Here is a 17,847-nt window from a genome sequence, read left to right on the forward strand (position 1 = left end):
ACAAATGAGAAAGGTGACTAGCAAATGTTTTAAATAAATAAATAGGCCCCATTGCATAAAGAACAAAGAAAAAAATCTCTTATTTCATTTACTAAACAATTAAAGTTATGAAGTAAAACAATTGACAGGCATCTTATGCAGAGATATTAAAATCTAGGCCTGTTGAAATCCATAGGCTTAGGCTAGATTTACTCTGCATAGATTGGGTTCTAATATGTTTATATGTAAATTTTTATTCATATTTTTATATGTGCATGGTTTGAAATTTGCATCTTCAGTGTATGCATTCTTTTGGAAAGCTATAAAAATAGGCTGAAGTGAGGAAAGAACAGTAGCAGTGAATAAATCCAAATATATATAAATAAATATTCTGGCTTGGCAGTAGTACATGTGGAAAGGATCTGGGGGTCTTAGTAGATCAGAAGATGTTCCTGATAGTTAGAGTGGTTCCTCAGTGGAACAGGCTTCCTCAGGAGGTGGTGGGTTCTCCCTCTTTGGAAGTTTTTAAACAGAGGCTAGATAGCCATCTGACAGAAATGCTGATTTTGTGAACTTAGACAGATTGTGAATGGGTGGGCAGGAAGGGATTTGCCAATGTTTGTCTCTTGTGGCTCTTCCCTGCATACCCAGGCTGATTGCCACTGTGGGATGGTAAGAGAATTTCATCCAGGCCACGCTAGATTATGGAGCTTTTTTGTGGAGAGATCACTGGAGCATGAAACAGGGGGTACTGTGGATGGGAAGGTAGTTGTGAGTGCCTGCATTGTGCAGAGGGTTGGACTAGATGACCTTGGAGGTACTTTCCAATTCTATGAATCCCTGCGTAAGTAGCCTTCTGCTAATAACAATCCCTCCAAGTTCTGGACAACCCTCAAAAATGTTCAAATCATTAAAAGGAGAAAGATTTTTAAAGTTAAAAGGTTCTTAATGATCAGTTTGTTTGATTGTTTTTAAGTTTGCTGCCTTGAGCCAAACAGGAATGGACAAGGTATTTGTTTATGAAAATATGCTATGACTAGGGACCAAGGCCATTGTACTTATAAATACCACGGGTGCTAGGTGTGCTTTTGGGGCCGGGGGAAGCCCGCCCGGCAGCGGCGTGGCCTTCCCCCCAGGCCCAGAAGCACACCCACGGCCACCTTGAAGACTGGAATCTGAGGCAGTGTATGATTTTGAATTCCTACCACCAGAATTCCAGGAATAGTTCCAACCCAGGGGTAGCCAACCTCCAAGTGGGGCCTGGAGAGCTCCTGGAATTACAGCTCATCTTCATAGTATAAAGATCAGCCCCCCAGGCAGAAAGGGCTACTTTGGACAGGGCTGTGGTAGAGAAGAAACATTTAAGGCCTCCCACATAGGTTGTTGCTGAATTGAAAGGCTTGAGGCCTACTGCACAGGGTTGTTGTCTAGATGAAACAGGAAACAAAAGAACCTCCACAACAGCATCCAGTTTCATCTGCAGTATAACACTGTGCAGTGGCATCAAATCTGCAGAGAGTTGCAAAGAAGAAATACACATGGCTTGGCTGTGTCTAACCCTCGGCCAGAGCAGTATTTTAAATGAAAAGGGGCTTTTCTGTGGCCTCCTTGTCAGCCGTTTAGCAGAAGGGGAAATTCCCCCCAAAAAAGGAATGCCCACCCCTATGCCCTGAGGCTCCCCTGCGTTGCTCTCGGAAACTCCTCCTTCCCCTCAGTCAGGGGCTGTTCTGGGCTTGTGCACTTACCAAACTTTCTACTGTTTAGAATTGCTGTATAAGTCAACAATAGGGCTGATAAGCTATATATCTACAGCTAATCTCTGACATGTTCCTTACCAATTGAAAAAATACTACAGATCATAAAGACTGGGATAAATGAGTCCATTCTGTAATACTTTGTATATATGTGCAGACTTTTACTTACAAATAAGCATACAGATTCCCTTGGTTTTTCCCCCCAACCTTCTGCTACCCTTCAAAGGCAATTGAGGAGAAAAGTTGACTGCTCACATCAAGGTCATTTCTCCCACTTCGTAACTTCTGCCATCTTCCTCCCCCTTCATTCATGTACATGCTCCATTTTTTCTTCATTTTAATTTTTTTAACAGTGTCATGAGTCTAGTGATATGAAAGTCTTAAATTAAAACGGCAGAGGAGAGGTTTAAAAAGAGCTGTATGAAATTTAGTTTCCTGCTGCTATTGACTTGAAAGGAGGATCGGAGAGGAGGCCAGTGGCAATGTGCTGGTGCAGAAAAAGAGAAAGTACTCCAGTGCTTCATGTAAACAAACAAAGGGTGGATCATTAGCATGGAATGAAATTGACATGAGATATAAAGAGAGAGAGACACTGGTGGGGGGGGGGGAGACTAAAGCTTAGGGACAACTATTTTGACAGTCTCCAGAAGCCTAACATTGCACCAAGCCTTTGATTGGGGGCAATGACTCTAAAACATCTATGTCCCTCCCCACACATAGACATCCAGCCTAGGAAGACCTTCTGGCAGTGACTAGTTTCTGGGTGAGAAGGCAGTAATCGATGCTGTTAATTAAATGCTTCTAAACTGTTAATAGGTGCTTATATTGACTGCTTTTAATGTTTTATTGTTTTAACTGTTGCTGATAATTGTGTATACACACTGCCCTGAGCTGGTCTTGGGAGGGCAGTTTAGAAATTTTAATAATAAAAAAAATGTCAGCTGAGCCACATGGACCATCTGCAAACTGTCAAACTTCAGAATCGCTTGGGATTAGGGCTGGGTGGCCGTTTGCACCTGAAGCAGCCAGCTCTACGGCATGGGGAGAGGGGCAGTGCGTGCGCCGGCACACCAGTCAGCGCATGCATGCAGGCACAGAGCTCTTCACCTGTGTGCGTGCACCAATTGGCGCGTGGCGCTGCCCTCCCCCCACCCCGTGCTGCGGTGCTTGCTGCTTTGGGCCCAAATGGCCGCTTTGGTGGCTGAAGCGCCCAACCCTATTTGGGATTGAAGCATTTGGAGGACAGAGTGCAATCTGCACAGGACAGGCTCTAAAAAAACTGCTAAGATCATCAGTGTGCAGGATCAGTGTGACCAATGCGCAGGAGCAAATCAGAAACTCACAAAGAAAAAACCACGCAAATTTGCAAGGAAGGGCAGGAAATTAGCTTCCTGATGCAGCTGATCTTAGGGCATTGACAAAAATACCCCCACACAATTTTTTTTTTAATTTAGTGACACAAGACTTTAAAAGCTCTTCAGAGCTTCTGCCAGAAAATTCCTCTCCCATACAAACTGCATCCCTGGGCAAAGCGTGGTGGAGCTGCAGCTGACTTTATACAATATGTGCGCGTACACATAAACACACAATGCAAACTATCCCAGATTGCAATAACAGTGTCAACAGGTTCTTTGGGCCTCCTGTACACTCACTGTGTTCCACAATATTATGAGCTCTTGTGACTCCCATTTTTCACAGTGGCTGATAAAACAGCAGAGAATCCCCTTGTGCTTGACAATATGGAAAACAGGGCTTTGCAGCTGCTTGTCAGCTTCAACATTGAATATTGGTTTGGTCAGTTTCAACACTGAATCTTCCCCTCTGCATGTGCAAAACTGGAATCACGAGGATTTAAATTGAAGATGCTTGCTTTGCACTACTGCACATCTGTGTTAGTGCAGTTGTTGATTTAAAAAAAAAACTGGCAATACCAGAGAGGTTCCAGGCTTGTCTGCAGCAGCAACAGTGTCCGGGAGCTGCTCTGGACCTCCTATTTGCTGGCACTGAATGTGGGGAGCCTGACATCGTACTCAGGTCTGGAAAGCCTCCTCAACATTGGTGCCACGTAGCCAGACTCAGAGAGGCTCCCAGACACTGGTACTGCTGTGGCTGAGTCCAGAGAACCTCCTGGCATATGGTAAGACCAGCAAGCTTCCCAAGATCCACTGCAGCTGTGCCCAGAGAGGTTCTTGGCATCTGCCAACATCCTTTTTTCTGAATCCATGGGGGGCCCTACAAATTTGTAGAAAAGTCAGTTTGGTGACAGTGTAGACTCAATCCATGGATTTAGATATCTGCAGATTTCACTACTAGAAAAATCTGACAGGTATGTCAGGAGTATGACATAGAAAAGGAAGATGTTTGAGCCTCTTGGAGAAAGGGTAGGATACAAACATAACAGGAATCAGTGTGTCTCTCAGTGTATTGGTTTGTGGTCTTTAAATTTAAGATTAATCTTCAGATATACCTGATGCATAATTCACAAATTTGTTAATGATGATATGACTTCTGTACTGGGTCCAACTGGAAATCTGCTTGTCTGAATGCTAAATATTTTGCCACCGAACTCTTTGTTCCAAGCAACTGATGTCATTTATGGCCTTTGACTGCCCCACTGTGGCTACAAGGGTTTTGTATTAAAACGTTTGGCTCTTTTTGACATTGTTGAAAACAATAGCATCCCTAGTCTCTCTGTCTCTCTCTCCCATTCTATTGTCTTTTGGAAGGGGGTGGAATATAAAACCTATCTCCAATTATGCAGATTTGGTTTACAGATACAATTCTTATAAAAGAAGTGATCAGGAAATACAATGCAGTTCAGTGAATGAGATTAATTATCTATTATTGTGCTATTGTGTATTTTGGATTCAGAAATAGTAAGACAAACTTGCACATTTTGAAATCAAAATTCCTTTTGTTCTTGTATGTAGAGGAGAGACAAATTTCATCCCCATATATTTGTTTAGTTGATTGGGTATTGTACTGGGAATAATCTGATTCATACCATTTCCTTTTTCTTTCTTTGGGATACCATAACACCGCCTGAAATAAGAGAGAAAAGGTGCTTTAGTTATACTTCAATGTTATAGTTTTCCTTGCCAGATTGCATTACATCAGTTCTCTTCTATTCTCATATGTTGAAAAGGAAAATAAGTTGATGAATTTCAGAACTTCAAAAATTTCTTCTAAACCAACTCTAAAGTTTTCCTGTTAACTGGAGCTTTGTTTTGGTTTAAAATAGCTTGGGGAAAAACCAGAAGAAAATAATATTTTCCAAATATTTCAACCCTGTATGTGCTTCTTGTTGTGTAATCTATGTGTGTGGGAGAAGGTAGGGTAGGAAGTAAACTTAATAGCTTCTTCATTCTCAAAATGGCTCCCTGAATTACAGTGTGGAAGAAAGTGGCAGCACAAGCTCATCTGAGTGACCATCATTATGTATACGAGCAAACTAGAATGGGAGTGGGAAATGTTGCAAGAGATTCTTCCACAAGCAGCACTGCTCTAAGTAAAAAAAATTTCCATGTATGCATCACTGGATCCAACACCTGGTTTCCAAATAACAATTTGTAAAATTGAATGTTAACATCAATACTACATAAATAGAAACATAACGAAAAATGAAATATAGATATAGATATATCTGCTCACATCACTGGCAGCAGATACCAGACACAGGGACACATTTTTCTCACATTTGAGTAATCCATGTGGTGAAACACTTGAAGATATTGTAGCCTCTTCCCCTGCCTGACTCCTGGTATCAACCAGAAGTGCATAGTTGACTTGTACAGCTTACCACTATGCAATATGTTTATGGCTGTTTGTTCAAATGGGTTTTAAAAGATTAATGATATCTACTAGTTGTGATAATTGAATGGGGTATGTGATAGATTTCAGCGATGAACAGTAGGCCCAGGTGGTTAGCTCAACACAAAACTCGTCAAATTACCTAAAGTCTTGCTCCTTGATTTTGTTGCATCTAGTCCGAAAGCAAAACAAAGGTTAGAGTCTTCTTTCATACTTTTCAAGTGCCTGAGTACAGCTGCGGTGCTGGGAAATGGTGAATAAACTGTCCTGTGCTATTTCTCCATCGAAAATGTCTTCTCAGCCCCCACCTCCCGCACATTTTATGCTAGTCTAATTTAATGTTAGCAAACTTGAGGTTCCATTTGGGAATAATAGTTCCCAAATAATAGTTCCCATTTTTCTGATACAACTTTCTTGGATTGCTTGAATATTACTTTAGGATGCTTTGGGCTGATCCTGCGTTGAGCAGGGAGTTGGACTAGATGGCTTGTATGGCTCCTTCCAACTCTATGATTCTGTGATTCTGTGAATATCCAGTAATGGAAAAAGCCAGGTACCTGTGCTATGCCTGTCTTTTTTCTCCCCCTGAATTTTAAAACATGTGAAGAGGTAACAGCAGAGTTCCATGGCCATGATCCATATTTTTTATAGATCAGTTATGCCATTACATGCTGTCTGGATCTATCTTGACTGGTTGTGTGACTGTATCATTAAATACAGCATGTTTTTACTGATTATTTTGCTAATTTATTGGAGATAAGTAAACTGATTTCAAATGAAGGATCAAGCTATGATATCACAATGCAAAAATCATTAATTCATCATGATCAGATTAAAATATACCTTTTAGAAACTTAGCTAATTTCTATATTAATTTCCCAACCTGTGGTAAAAATATAGTTTTTGTGTAATTCTGGTTATGTTAATTGGATCTCACTTTTTCTTCTTATATTTGTGTCCCCTCGAAATACATATACAGACAAAATGCAATGCACAAAAAATATTCTTCTTAATGGAAAAATAATAACATAATGAGGCTGTCTGTTGGATAAGCAGATGGTGGCAATGGCAAAGAGAAGCTTTCACCAGCTTTAGCTTTAGCCTGGTACAAATCTTGGGCAAGATCTTGCCATTGTGATGAAAGCTCTGGGAAAATCTAGATTAAATTACTGCAATGTACTCTATGTTGGAGTGCCTTTGAAGAATGTCCAGAAGCTACATTAGGTACACAGTTCTACAGTCAGAATGCTTTAGCAGAGTGGGTCAGAGGGAGCATATTATTCCAATATTTTTATCTACACTGGCTCCCAACTGGTTGTCAGGCCTCATACAAAGAGGCCACCATACTTTAAGAACCACCTGCTCCCATGTGAACCTACTTGACCACTACAATCATTTTCAAGGGCCCTACTTCTGGTGCCCCCATGCCTGAAATGAAATGGACAGCAACTTGAGAAAGGGTTTTGTGGTTGTGGCACCGGAATTATGGAGGTCCCTGTGCAGGGGGATTCATACAGTCTTCTTCTGCCTGGAAGACTGTAAATTGAGTCAAAAGGCAACAAAAATGATTTTAAAAAATAAAACTGAAAATTGGTGAATGTTGGTTGTGTATGTGTGTGCATGTATGTGTCCTCTGCTACATACAGCACACTTAGTCTTTTATATCTGGATTTAGAGCATTGGGCCATCCTATAGTAAATGGGGACAAGAGCACAAATTAAATAATGCTCATGGCAGTAGCTAAAAAGTAGAGGTTATACCATTACCAAAAAGAATAGCTAACTTAATAGAAAAAGAGAGTGAAATCTTATCCTACTGTTCACTGTAAATTATTAAATAAAAGTAATGGATGCTGTGCATACAAAGCTGCTTTTTAAAGCCTTTTCAAAATTGGTGTTACCAAAAGTAATGGCTCAAGGAAGAATCCTTCTCATAAAGTATTTAAAAGGCTTGCAATTTGCTCCTTGAAATAAATATTTGGAATCCATTAAGTTAATACATGAGTTTGCCTTTAAAAAAAAGCAGATTATTTTCCTGCTGATTGCACCTTCTGCTATCATTAGAGGGGGGAAAGTTAACATATTTCTCATGCTCTAAAAGGAAAATTGGCTGTTTTGTTTGTGTTTTGATAAGTGGAATAATTTCCTATATATTTCCAATGATGAGATTATAATTGCATCTACGTTATAGAATAATACATTATTTTAATGTGCAAAATCTGATTGTCTTCTCTTGTCCAAGGTTTATTTATTTAGTCTCCCTGGAAACTTTCATTAGTCTCAGTGTGTCTACAATACTTGGCTGTGATCTAAACTTTCCTAACATGGGGAAATGCACTGGTAGGCAGCCTTAATGGCCATTACGGTATTGCCAGGTTATGTGATATTCAAATTTTAAAAATTAAAACTTTACAAATAAAGCAACATGGTTTTGAAACATAATTTTTGGAGAAAATTCTTTAAAATTGCCTTCTCCCATTTTCTGACCTGAAACAGCCCCAGAGTTCACTGTTTATCTTTTTGGGGTGTCTGCAAATGTCAGCTGTCAGTATAGGGGATGTAAATGGCTAAAGCCCCTCTTCCCTAGATTCATGTTCTCTGTGTGAATTGGGGACCGTCATACTTTGGAAAGGAGATCATAGCAATATGACATGTCACTAACAGCCTGAAAGTTGGGATGGGAACTCAGACCCAGCCTATGAAAAACTGTAATATATTGTTTGACCCTATTTAATTACAGAGACAGGCATGCTTTAAGGATTTGCAAGGCTCTAGCAGAGTACAATTGGGACAGGAGTAGCCAAATAAGGGCAAGCCACCCCCCCACACACACACACACACAGTGAAAATGGGTGTCAATCTGAGTGTCTTTAAAGAGTTAAAATGGGGAGGAGAGAGGCTATGCTCAGATCCATGGGGAGGAAGGCACAAGGTTGGGCCTTTAGAAGTGCGGGGCCCGTAGCACATGCTTTATGTGCTAAATGGATAAACTAGCCTTGTACAGAGGAAAAGGAAACTTTTGGTATTAGCAAAGGCTGAGCACACACTGATTTAGAACAAAATAGATTTATCAAATAGAAGACTGTATAGGAAAGAAGAGACACATCTGTATATCTGCTCTAGTTGGAGAGAAGACGAGACCAACTAGCTGTTCTCAGAAGAACAAAGAAAAACCTGAGTCAACCAATCAGAGGCAAGAAGGGTACCCATTTGAAATAGCAGAAGGCCCCTAACCTTAGTATTCTAGCTAGTGGTCTCCTTTATTGCCCCTGCAGGATTTTCAAGTCACATTTCTATATGTGCACAGCAGATCTTGCATATTCCAACATCTAGGGAAGGCTTACTGGCCTGTCATCCTAATATTGGAGACTGTTGATGAAAATGATTAGCCTTGAGGCCTGAGGCCCTCTTCTCGGTAATGAGTGTGTACAATTAGCAAAAGACTGTGCAGATGGGATTTTGTTTTTGATCACGATCACAGCTGTCCAGTCACACCAGCTTCATAGCATGCCACCCAACAGTCACACATCCAATAATGGGACCAGTGGAAAAGGATCCTTGAATTTTTAGACTCAATAGATGTAAAGGATGGGACATCTTGCCATAAAAGCTTATCATGCAGAAGTGACACCTGCATAGATTACTCTTGTATCAAACTATTAAAAAGACAAGAGCCAGCACCTCCTCTTTTTGTCATCATAACAACCGTATCAGACCATGGAAACAATATTAAAAATCAACATATAAACTGACAGGCAAGAACTATAGCTGACATGGTCTGAGAACACCATACATAAGATGTCGAAATTATTTGACAGTTGTGAAAATCTGTATCAAAGTTTAAGTTACTGTATTAGGCTAAGGGTATATTAGGCTAATTGCTGTTGACCCAGTTTGAGAGGTAGTTTCTGCATGTTAACAAAAAGAAAGATTACAAAAAGAAACAGATAAATGCAAACTTAAGAACTATGCTATGGGTGCTCTTTATTCTCAGGTGTATTCATTATCCTTTAATTGTCTTCAATTACCAAAAAACACAAGCAAAGAGGTGCTGAGGAAATAATGAATATTCCAAATAGGGAAGTTCAACCAAATAACCTTATTTGCTGTCTGACATTCTAAATCACAGGATTATTAGTGTTGTCCCCAAATTCTCTCTGTGATGTACTGTAGAGATGAAGGTTCTCATTACAAAACAGCAAGTGACCGCACCCATAGCCAGTATATGTAGGTCATTTGCTGTGGAAGCTGATTAGAGACTAGTATGTATCTGTTAATCCCCAGCTATAACGGTGAGTCACTCAGCCAACCCCAGCCTACTGTCATAGATAGGTTACGAGGGAAAAGGAAAATAGTCCTTATAAGGCAGTTCTAACACTTCTTTCTGCTAGTCATCATGCAAAGAAAGTAGTGATATGAGCAGAATATGCCATCCCATTTCTTTTTGTAAATAAAGATCTAACTCTTGATCAACCTTTCCCTAAGCCCAGCAAAATCTTGCCTAACTCTCATCTTTTTGCAGCCTCCATCCACACTATGTCTGCTAGGGAGTGCACAGGAACTTAACTTGGGTTCAATCTGTTTTTTTCAGTCAGAATTTTCTGATTGCAAAGTATTCTTGTGGTACACGTTTGAGGTGATTAATTGATTTAGTAGCTGTTAACTACTGGTGTATGTTATTTACTTATTTGAAATATTTATATGCCTACCTTTCTCCCATGATTCCACAAGAATATAAAAACAAGATTTTAATCAGCACATGAGAAAGAAAATTAAAAACAATGTGTGCACCAACTAGCAGGGTATTCTCCCTTTGTCCGGGCTCAGACTGCCCCAACAGCTCTCCAGAACAATGCTGTTTTACAGCCTCTCAGAAAACCACACAGGTAAGATACCACCTTGCCTCTTCCAAGAGATTGTTCCAGAGGCATAGGGTGGTCAGCAAAAATCTCAAGCCTGTGATAGAACATTGGGAAGAGTGTTGATAAGATATCTTGCTGAGAAAAGCAGACCTGACACACAAGAACATGCAAGGAGTGGTGGTCTAAGTATAGTCCCACCTGTAACTTCTCTCCCTTCCCGTTATGATGATATTCTCATAATGGATGCTTCCTTTCCCAATTTCAATAATGTATGAGAATGCCACCCTAATCTACTTATAACAAATGACACACTTTATTTCCAGCTGCCATTTCCTTCCTTCAGTAAGGATGCCAGGGATTGTTATCCTCACCCAAGGAATACTCCCTGCCAAATTATAGAAAGAAACGGCCTGGTTTTAACAGCCACTAAAATCTCCCTCAGACTGAGTTCTCATGAATTTATGGTTTGAACCTAGTACTGAAGGAAGTGAAGTAGAAATTCCAACATTTCACTTGCATTGAACTTTTGAACTGTAGTCCTGTTTCTGCAATTGGGATCCTTTGTTACAAATTATTTTCAGTCAGCACTAAGCAGCTCATCTCCACAGTTTCACTCTGTCAGATATCCTCTTATCTCACAACTAACCTCCACCTCCCACCAGCCCTCTTAACTGCTGTTTTCCAAATCTCAATTCACCAACATTCTATCAGCTCTCATTGGTTGCTCTTTGACCGAGGCAGAACCTACCCATCGATCACAAAGGGTTAAATTATCTGGTTGGCTGATGTACCTGTTTGAACCATGTCTGCTGATTTTTGTTTCTCCCTTTGCCTGGCATTGTTACCAAATCAAAGGTTTCCTGATTTAACTGGAGAATTAAATTTAAAGTCATACAAACATACAAAAAGCATGTAAAACATACAAGAAGTCTAAAGAAAACAAGGGGTGAAGAGGGATTGCATTTGGAGGAAAAGAGGCAATATTTACTATCAGCAAAACAGTCAGTGCTTTGTGGAAAGAAGGGAGACACACACAAACGTAAGCCTCACAGATTCAGATTTTATATTTATTTTCTGCATAAAAAAAGAGTACAAGAAACACCAAAGGATTATATAAATAGTAATCCATTTGATTATATTTTAACAAATACAAGTAGGAGATTCTCAAAATTAATCTGCACAAATGCTAAATTGAAGGAGGAGGGATTCTGTCTGTGTAATGGGAATTATACAAATGTTTTTTCATAGGTACCCAAATTCTTGCAGTTTCTACCTCTGGTTTGAAGACATACTTTATATATTGAAAATCCTACAATTAAAATACTTCATTATTTGGGTCCTCTCAAAATACAGGTAATGAGATAAATTATTTTCCAGATTCTCAAGGACACACTTGCAGTCCAAAGCTATAAATGTCTTTTTAGAGCTGTAGGAAGTACTGTCTTCAAAGCATATGCATAAAGAATATGAGTTTGATTACATTAGAAATTAGCAGGATCCAGTGAATGCGAATAGTGAATTAATTAATCAAATTTATTTTCACTATTTTGAAAGTTTTATGAATGAAGTGAGCCCAAGGGAGAGACAAGCATCTGCTAGTTGAATATAGAAAACAATTGATAATGTTGTAGGAGAAAAAACAAGATAAAGTAAGGAAAAGCAATTATATGAATAAATTCTGTCAAGGATACAAGAAGCAGGGAATGGTACAGTTTTGTCACAATCAGAAACTGACATAGAATCACAGAATCATAGAGTTGGAAGGGGCCATACAGGCCATCTAGTCCAACCCCCTGCTCAATGCAGGATCAGCCCAAAGCATCTGATGGATATCATGAGTACAGAGTGTGTTTTAGCAGAATTTGGCCTCTAGGATTATCTTGGGAAGAGCAATATATGACCCTGCTTGGTGTGGTTAAGAGTGGCAGCCTCTAATTTGGAGAACTGGGTTTGACTCCCCACTCCTCCAGATGCAGCCAGTTAGGTGACCTTGATCCAGTTACAGTTCTCACAGAGCTCTCTCCATCTCACCTATCTCACAGAGTATCTGTTATTGGGAGAGGAAAGGTAGGCGATTGTCAGCTGCTTTGAGACTCCTTCAGGTATTAAAAAGCAGGGTACAAAAAAGCAGATCTACTTCTTCTATAATTTAATGATATCCCAAAGTCAGAAATTACCCAAGAAGGAGAACAAAGGTTTCAAAATGTGTGATTTTAAGCACTGCACACTGTAGGTTAGGTAATGTGCAATTATGCTGAATCTAATTTTTTTTAAGTCTCTGGGAACAGCAATTAAAATTACATATTTGCTAAAAATCTGCATAATTCTGAGGTTTAGGGGAAAGCAGCACAGCAGATGTTATAGCTGCTGTAAATGTCTGATTAAAAAGTATATAGTAAGCAGGGTCTGTGTATCAGTTTTTTAAAAGCTTGTGCAATATAAGCATATTCTGCAACATCATAGATCTTTCCATTTACAAAAAATTTACATTTGAGGTACATTTCCCCCTAACACACACCCAGAGAGAGAAAGAGAGATTAATGGTATTATTTCAAATTCTTCCTTCTCCTCTTCTTCCATGGATAGTGGAAAATTCAGAATGCCTAACAAATTAGTTTCCTTCGACAAGGGATTTGTTTATTTATCCTGTGGTATGTATCTAATAGAGCCTCTTGTGGCGCAGAGTGGTAAGGCAGCCGTCTGAAAGCTTTGCCCATGAGGCTGGGAGTTCGATCCCAGCAGCCGGCTCAAGGTTGACTCAGCCTTCTATCCTTCCGAGGTCGGTAAAATGAGTACCCAGCTTGCTGGAGGGTAAACGGTAATGACTGGGGAAGGCACTGGCAAACCACCCCGTATTGAGTCTGCCATGAAAACGCTAGAGGGCGTCACCCCAAGGGTCAGACATGACTCGGTGCTTGCACAGGGGATACCTTTACCTTTACCTTACCTTATGTATCTAATATAGCCAATAGATCCTAAGATTGTCTGGCCGCCAGGCAAGAGACATTTGGAGGTGGTTTACCTCCTACCCCCCATATCGTGACCCTGGTATTCCTTAGCTTCCAAGTTCTGGCAGGATCGGGCTTGACTGGGTTATCCAGCTCTTTGGAGAGGGAGTAGTCTGACTTCTAGTGTTTCTATAATACTAATTTCCCATGCCATCTTAAACTGATGGTGACATGAGTAGGGGAATGGGAAGGAAGCTGGCCTCTAACCACGCTTCCTCCACCACCAGCCTTCTGCTCCAATTTGCAACTTCTTAAGGCTGTACTTGCATTTTGAAAAAAATGAGAAATCGTGCATTACATCTACTTTGGCCTTCATGTGAGCATCTATTTCCAGGTGGCATATTTAATGGCACTTCTTTCCACTTCTCTACCTATTTTTAAAATAATCAGTTCCTAGAGTGAGATGTTATTAGGACACAATTATATTGATCAATGCTTCAATCTTTGCCTTTTGCTTATGTGGCACAAGCTGGCTCTGTGTTATAGCTCTCTTCCCCTTGTGAAATGAAACTAGACTGCAGGGGGAAAAATGAAGTTAGGTAGTGCCTGAAGGGATTGTGGTTATGATGGTGATTATGATGATTATACACTATACACTGTAAAGCTTTCTTTATTTTGTGTTGGCTGGGGAAAGAATTTCAAGCATTCTGTTCCCACCTATGACACTGTTTCACTTGTTCAGCTCCTCTAAGCCATTTAAAAGGGGCAGGTGGTATTCAGTGCCTCTGAATGTCATTTGAAAGTCAAATACAACTCTTTGACCTTTTGTCACCAGTTTGTATCTTGCCAGTGTTTTCTCCAGGTGGTATTTTATTATTACTACTATTAATAATAATAATGTTGCCAAACATCTATGCAATAACAAACCTGCACTGAGAAAATAAAATAGAATAGAAAAGTCCCCCCCCCCCCACGTACGTTTACTATATAAATAACACTGTCAGAAAACGAAGCTCAGTGGATGGAGCAAGAAAAATGACAGCTAACAGAAGGATAACTAGTATTGACAAGACTGAACAAGGTGAATCTGTAACGATCCAGGGCTCATTCTGCACACATAGGATAACGCACTTTCAATGTGCTTGGGCAGCTGGATGTTCCTGTGCATTGAAAGTGCATTATCTATTCTGTGCAGAATAGGGCCAGGAAAGGCTTTGTAGACTTTGCGGGTAATTTAAAGAATGGAAAAATATATGGCTTAATGAGCCAAAAAGAAGTATTTTCAGGTATGTGTAAATGTACTGGCCAAAAGCCATAGTGGTTAGTGGCAGGCAGGTGGGAAGGAAGGAAGGAAGGAAGGAAGGAAGGAAGGAAGGAAGGAAGGAAGGAAGGATAATGTATCCTGGTTACTTCTCATGTTCTGTTTCTTGGATTTTTTTCACACAACACTGTTAATGGTAGACTAGGCCTTTTGGATACAGTATAGAGATTAAGGTTCATGTCATGATGATGTTATCCGTTCAGTCGTGTCTGACCCTCGGCGATTCTATAGGAAATTCTTCACCATGCGTCCATCTCTGACTGCTTCTTTTAGGCCTCTTATGCATGGCGGCAGCTACTGTGCGCTGCCACTGTCCCGTTGCAGCGGGCTAGGATGCCCCGCTGTTCCCCGTGTATGCACAGGAGCAGGGCATGCTGGGCTGCCCCATCATAGCGCGCGCGCACTGAATGCCAGGGCCAGAAGTTAAGTTGGCATGGTGGGGGCGCGGGTGGGGGAGGTTTGGACGGCCCAGGGAGGGAGTGGGGAGGGCAGGCCCCCTCCGCAAGCCCAGGTGGGGGCAGGGGGTCACCCCTGCCAGCTCCGGGGCTCTGCGGAGCCTGCAGGGGTGCACGGTGTTCCTACAGGGACACCATAGAGTTGGGGCTGGGTGGGCCAATAAGCCTGGTGCTGGCGATTATGCACAGCGCCGGCCCGCCACAGCCCTGGCTTACCCAGGAAGCTGCGGAAGATCCTGTGGTCGCTTACAGCAGGCCTTCCATAGCTCTGGGCTGGGAGGCGCCTGTGCTGGCGGTGGCAGCGAGCGTTATCGGTAATTTTAACCAAAGCGCTCCTGCCGCCAGCACGGGCATTCTGGCCCGTGCATAAGAGGCCTTAGTTGGTTCATGGTAATCCCTATATCGGCTTTGATCATGTCGAGCCAGCGGACCCTTTGGCGACCAGGTTTCCTTTTGCCCCTGACCATGCCAAGCATTAATGATTTTTCTAGCGAGTTTGATTGCATGCTGTGTCCAAAGTAAGTGAGCTTTAGCCATAATATCTCCCCTTCTAATGACATAGTTGATTTGCTCCTCTCTAAAACTATCTTGTTGGTAACTTTGGCTGTCCATGGTATTCGCAGCATTCGTCTCCAACACCATAGTTCAAAAGCATCTATTCTCCTCCTGTCTTCCTTCTTCAGGGTCCATAGGTTGTTATGGGGAAGACAATGGCATTGACTAGCCGGCACTTTGTATTAATGCTGATATCTTTACTCTTTCATATTCGGTTCATGCCTAACATTGCGTTCCGACCCAGTGTTATTTGCTGTTTGATTTCATGGTCACTTTGATTGATCATAGAGCCAAGAAAGATGAAATCATCAATACATTCAATGTTCTCATTGTCAATCATGACTTTGGTGCTACTGCCAGTAGTTGTCATGATCTTGGTCTTTTTGATATTTAGGTATAGTCCTATCTTTTCACATACTCTTTTATTCTCTTTATCAAGGTCTCATACATTAGAGTTAATGTTTGACTAAGCTGCTGTGCGAGTAAACTGATTTCCCCTCACAGCTCTGCCAGACCAAAGGAATGTGGCACCTACCCTGGTTCCAAGTACCTGGACCCCAGTCATGTTCTAGCATCCCCAAGAGAACTGAGAACCTTTTCTTCCACCAGTCAAAGCATTGTAGAGTTTTAGTCCTGCTGATTGGAAACTGTTGCTCAACTGGAGGACCAGTCCATGCCAGCTGCAGGTGGGGAGAATGGTAATATTAGGAAAGGAACAGCAGCAGAGGGGGAAGGCCTGGCAAGCTTCTCCTTGAATACTGATGAAGCATCAAAGCCTTAGCTGCATGGCCGTGTCTGTCTCTAGGGCTCTGCTCGGCTTGGCACAATAAATGTCACCCTGGAATGCCTTCCTTCCCAGTTCATGGGCCAGGAAGAAAGGCAGCCTCCTTTTGGCTGGGGGCAGTTTCTGCCTTACTCCCCCCATTCCTCTTGGTTTCTTCTTTTTTTCTCCTGAGGTGGGAACTTACAATCTTACTTTTTTCATCATTTAAATATATGAGGGGTTTTTTAAAAAAAGCTATCCAAGTCTACCATAATGAGACATTAGAAACTTGGGTCACTTTTCAAAAAATTAAATATTGGGAAAAGTAAGCTGCTTTGGCAGCTCTCTGAGAAGCCTCCTTACAAGCTCTGAAAGGGGAAAGGGGGGGAGGGATGGTGGGAGGTAGTGACTCTTCTCCATTTTTCACAGTGGCCAAGAACTGAGAAACCACTGGAGCTTGGCCATTAAAAAAGGTGCTTGCTTGACCTTACTGCGCAACTACAATAGGGCCATTGCAGATTTTTTTTAAATGGATGCCACCCCCCACATATCAAAAGGGATTTTCCCACCCAAATTAAGAAAACTGAATTTTTGGGTTGTAGCTGCAGAATATATACACCAGATAAATGCTAAAGACATCATAAAAGGGTTTTTTAGTTGTATTCAAAGTAAGAAAAAGAGTAAGGACTTGGTAGGACAAGAAAGTGCAATTGTAATAGGTGATGAAGAGAGGGCTGAACTGATCAATTCCTACTTCTTCTCAGTCTTTTCTTGCGGGGGGAATCATGCTCAATGTGGCAAAATCATTTCATGTGATAAGGGTAGGAGTTGTGGCCTATAGTGGTGAGCGTTTCAGTGCGGTTTGGCCACCAAAGCCCAAGATGGCCAGCACCGCAGCGTGAAAAGGAGGGGCAGCACACTGGCGCCAGCACCACCCTTCCTCTCTGTGTTGCAGCGCTGGCCGCCTCAGGCTTTGGTTAATGCAACGGCGGCTGAACCGTGCCGAAGTGCTCACCCCTAGCACTGGCCTAGGATCACTATAGGGTTGTCCATAAACACTTAGTTTCTTTAAGTTAAATGAAATCCAGCGGGCCAGATTAATTGCATCCAAGAGTAGTAAAAGCTAGTTCGACTGTAATTTCTGTTCCCATCTTCAAGAAGGGGAAATAGGAGGATCCGGATAAGTACTGACCCATCAGCTTGATGTCTATAGCTGGCAAATATTTAGAACAAATAATCAAACAGTTGATCCTTGAGCAGCTAGAGGAGATGGCTGTGATTATTAAGAGTCAGGATAGCTTTCTCTCTTCCTTCAGAGATAGTAGGATCTTCTTTAGAATGTTTTAAGCAGCCATCTGACAGACATACTGATTCTGTGAACTTAGACAGATTGTATGTGGG

At 41.4% G+C, this 17,847-nt stretch overlaps 1 protein-coding gene and 1 long non-coding RNA gene across 11 annotated transcripts in view; one reads left to right on the plus strand and one right to left on the minus strand.

Annotated features, from left to right (window-relative positions):
- Positions 1-11,062, minus strand: part of LOC143839765 (uncharacterized) — a 32,187-nt gene extending 21,125 nt beyond the window's left edge. Inside the window, exons 1-2 of the long non-coding RNA XR_013231851.1 lie at positions 10,922-11,062; positions 4,738-4,775 (exon numbers count right to left, since the gene is read on the minus strand). This is a non-coding gene — a long non-coding RNA (uncharacterized LOC143839765). The remainder of the gene's footprint in view (positions 1-4,737; positions 4,776-10,921) is intronic.
- EPHA6 (EPH receptor A6) overlaps positions 1-17,847 on the plus strand; it is a 537,720-nt gene that overhangs the window by 483,936 nt on the left and 35,937 nt on the right. The window lies entirely within an intron of this gene.

The sequence above is a fragment of the Paroedura picta genome, chromosome 6, assembly GCF_049243985.1.
Source record: "Paroedura picta isolate Pp20150507F chromosome 6, Ppicta_v3.0, whole genome shotgun sequence".
Lineage (NCBI taxonomy): Eukaryota > Metazoa > Chordata > Lepidosauria > Squamata > Gekkonidae > Paroedura > Paroedura picta.